The sequence below is a fragment of the Nicotiana sylvestris genome, chromosome 4 (genome assembly GCF_000393655.2).
Source record: "Nicotiana sylvestris chromosome 4, ASM39365v2, whole genome shotgun sequence".
NCBI classification, from domain to species: Eukaryota; Viridiplantae; Streptophyta; class Magnoliopsida; order Solanales; family Solanaceae; genus Nicotiana; species Nicotiana sylvestris.
This window is the reverse complement of record NC_091060.1, coordinates 138,348,424-138,352,721: the sequence shown is the minus strand read 5'-3', so window position 1 is coordinate 138,352,721 and position 4,298 is coordinate 138,348,424. Positions and strand designations below refer to the sequence as shown.

General features: G+C 37.1%; 1 long non-coding RNA gene across 1 annotated transcript; it reads right to left on the bottom strand.

Moving 5' to 3' along the window:
* Positions 1-420: 420 nt before the first annotated feature.
* On the bottom strand, positions 421-3,966 carry LOC104218650 (uncharacterized). Its single transcript, XR_011406927.1, has 2 exons — positions 3,777-3,966; positions 421-1,033 (listed from the first exon to the last, which is right to left on the bottom strand). It is a non-coding gene; the product is annotated as an uncharacterized lncRNA (long non-coding RNA).
* Between the last annotated feature and the right edge of the window lie 332 nt (positions 3,967-4,298).

The window sequence follows — 4,298 nt, the reverse complement described above, 5'->3', positions numbered from 1 at the left end:
AGTACCGGATAACATTGTTCACCTGGTAGACGAGAAACGCTTCCATGCTAATGCTAAACTGGTTACTATTTGGATAGGTTGACGTATAACACTATGATTCATCATTTAAACTGGTTAGAGACTTGGATGTCATATAGAGAGATAAAGTATGAGATCTAGCCAACTCCTAGTTTCTTTGAGTGAATTATTTGGTATTAGAATGAAATGGATCGGAACAAAGTGGTATGAAAACACAAGATTCATATAACATCCCAACTAATTCGGGATTGAGACATAGTTGATTGATTGATGCACTCTTAAAATAACACCAAAAAATGTATCTAGAATTCTAATTAAAAACCCCACCCCACCCAAAAAGAAAAAAAAATTATAACCCAGTTGATATGAAAATCAATCTCAATCCCTAATGAATTCTGGCGGTTCTGGAAATCAAGTTTGTGTTGTAATTTAGTCTTCAGTTCACAAGCTACCAATATCAAGATCTCGATACATAGTCAAAATAGATAGCACAAATGATATTCATGAACTTTAAAAGACTGTCAATAGACCAGAATTCTTGAAATGATAAAGCAAAATGTTAGAGCAATGGGCTAAGAAGACACTACAGAAGATTGTGAGATCCTAAGACACTCACTTTGACACCTTTTAAGACAGATATCGTTCCAGTTAGGCACTTGATGCTGATTAACACAAACAGTCCGAGCACATGCATCAGCACAAGCATCAAGCTCGGAAACACCACAAACGGTAACACAAGTATCTGGTGTCGGGTCTTTAGAAAATGCACCAACCTTCTTGAGCATCCTTTTTGAAGTACACACTCTTTCACAAACAAATATATCATCAGAGTTCTTCTCGCGTCCTCTCGCCCTCTTTAACCTCTCCTCCTCATCTCTCCTCTTTTTCATCCTGAAAGCTTGACCTGCCATTACAGCTGGCACAGCAGCTCCCACTAAAGACCACCACCATTCCACCATTACTTCTACCTGGAGAATATTTAGTCTTCAATGGTTCAACCTATTTTCTTGACGGCCTATGAATAGACGCACACACACATAAAGCAAGAATTAACATAACAGAATGACTTATCATAAAAATAAAAAATAAAAGGATTAATGCAACAAATCCATCCATATATCCAACAGGATCATGATCTTTTGGCTCAACCTGGAAATTAGAAGGCGTTAAGGAAAAACGGCAAGTGTACATTATGGGTTCCTCTTATGCTTTTAGCTAACTGAGGAATTTGAACATATCATTTATTCCTTATCATTGGTTCATACCTTTAATCAGTGGTTGCACATCTATTTGATGAAAAAGAAGGCAAAGGGAAGGGAAAAACGTTTGTTTGCTTCTTTTGTTTCACTGGTGGTGACATGAGTCTCTAGATTGGAAGTCGGTAGCACAATGGATGGCCACCGGAAAGTCTGTCTAGCTGTTATGCTTGACTTGAACAACTTAGATATCACAAAAACTTGCTAAGTGATATAGCAACGAGTAATAGCCATTGCTATTGTCGAAGAAGCTATTCTACTACCTATTGTTCCATCATTTATCATACAGAATCCAATCATACTGGCCAAATGAAATTGAATAATTCTTGTTAATCACGACTAATTTTCTACTCTCTGATGACAAAGTAAGCTCAGTACAAAACACAACGGTCCTGTCCCACTAGCCTACTTGCTAGCTATTTATATGCCCTTCAACACTTTGTTCTTATGACAGTAACTACCCTGGCCACAGCCCACAATTATATGCAAGCAGGACCTGTTATAAAAAGGGCACCAGAAAAGGCAAGTTGCGACTTATGGAACTAAAATCTTAAAAATTGCAACAAATAAATCCAAAGAATGACCTTTACTTTCTGCACATCACCATAAACATAAGTTGCGCTTTGCATCCTCCGACATTGATGCTAAACGTCAACTTAAAAAAGATTTTTTTGCTGCAATCTTCCCAGCATTCTTTTTAATCCAATGGCTTTTCCACCTCAGTCAAACAAAAAATTTGGAGCTTTCCTGATGGACCAGACGTACTTAAACCTTTCCTTGCAAAATTTATCTAAACCAGCTTCTTTTAGGAATGTGACTATTCCTTTTATCATCAATAGCTATGAAGTTATGGTGTCTAAGCGCTAGTAGAGTCACATTCCTGTAGAGCATGTTCATTGCTTACTAATGATTCCATGGATTACTGTTAAAACCTTATTCTCTTTTACTTAGTGAAGCATTAGTATAGACAGCGAAAGCATCTTTTTTAGCTCATCATTTCCTCAAACACTACGGATAAGCTATACCAGTTCAACTCACAAAACGAACTGATAAAAAAGCGAAACTAGAAAGCTCCAAAAAATCAGTACTCCGGATCTTTTCTTTTTATTATTTATTAACCTCTCCCTTTTTTATCGCGGTGGGGTAGGGAGGAGAGCTAGAAGATTCCTTGTCTTCATGACACTTCTAGCTGCTGAAAAAAGGACAAACGTCCAACACAGACCAAAAACAATCAACAAGAGACTGAAACATCTCCATGACCATGTAAATCTTCACTAGCATTAGATAGCCTATAGCGTTCTGCATCTGCAGTTGTGGCCTAACTGCAAATGAAACTGGAAATGATGGTAGGACACCGAGGTTCAAATTCCAGCAAAAGCAAAAAACGCTAAGTCATTTTTCTCGTGGATTGGACGAGGTACACACAAGTTGGCTCGACCACTACTGTTATTTAAATAAAAGAAAACCTGCGGTGTTCCTCTAGAAGTTGTCTAATGAGCAATAGCTTAATCTTTGAACTTCAAAACCACATTTTTAACCTCCCAAAATGCTTACAATATATATCGAGCCTCAACTACTTCAAGCCCTTACAGCATGCCCAAGACCAAACCCACATTCAAACACATTTGACCATCCAAGAAGAAGCAAATCATACTAACACCTCTGCATACCAAGCCATACCATCCCGTTCATTGAAGGTGCAGTGAATCATATCAATCCATTTGTTCATTCAACGATAAGTTATCATCTAGTTCAAAGTGGTAAAATTGTGCGCTCGGAAATGGGCCAGATGTAGATAGATTAAGAAAGCTTCAGGCAGATCTCCACTATGGCCTAATGCAAGGTTTTGGCAGCGGGTGCCTGCAGTTTGAACTATATATATATAACACATAATTGAATAATTTGGAAAATGTACATTATTGCTAAGTTTGCAGCCACTGCCACAAAGGCTAATGGGTGCAGTTGTATACCATTGACTTGACATTCTTATTCTCATCTGCTCACCAGGTAAGGGTAAACTAATGACTTAGTTAAAGAGATTTAGCAAACGTGTGCTAGCTTAATGGAGGGTCTTCCGGAAACATCCTCTCTGTAAGGCTGCATACATCTCACCCTCCCCAGACCCCAACCCTCCCCAGACCCCACTTGTGGGAATTCACTGAGTTTGTTGTTGTTGTGCTAGCTTAGTGGACAAAGAATAACCGGAGCTAAAGCTTTGAACTTGATACAGGTAAATAAGGGGTTCATCAAACACTTTCCAAGAATTTGAATGTACATAACATCAGATGCCAAAAGAATATGTCAAAAGGACAAATTATGTGCAAATGCAGTTGCCCAAAGGAAGATATATATACATGTGTCATAGAACATCAAGAACATGTCAAATTGAGAGAATTTCACATATTATTCAGACAATAAAAACTTAATATTTAAAGGGGGTGGAGAAGCAAACACATACTGCTAAATAAACAGATTAATCAGCTAAGGAAATTGCTGGAAAACCTGAATGAGTGAGTCGGTTGTAGTAATAAATGAGTGAGTTTGTAGGGGAGTAGCTCTGATATTTTATCTTCCGTACTCAGACGGCCTCCTAGAAATAGGAAATCGACACCCCCTTGTGGCGTTTAACTCCAAGGTGCTCGGGGCTGCTTCAAACGATAATTATCCCTAGCTTTAGAAATTTTTTGGGGGTAATATTTGGTAATGACGAAAACGTTCCTGAAAAATATAAAAAAAAAAAAAAAAAAAATCCGAAGAACATACTAATTTTTAGTCAAAAGTGTTCCTTTTTTAACATCAAAAGTTAAAATTGTTATCCCTTTAAAAAAAATGCTTAAGAGTGCATTTGGTTTACTGCGTAGTACAATTTAATTTTTATAAAAATTATATATGTAGGAATATTACTTTTTTTGTTGTTACTAAATTTGAATGTTACGTTTGTTAACTTTCATTTCCCACATAAGTATTGTATGCATAAGAATTTATTGTATTTGTTTGTGTGAATAGAAAGTGAAATAGCACAAC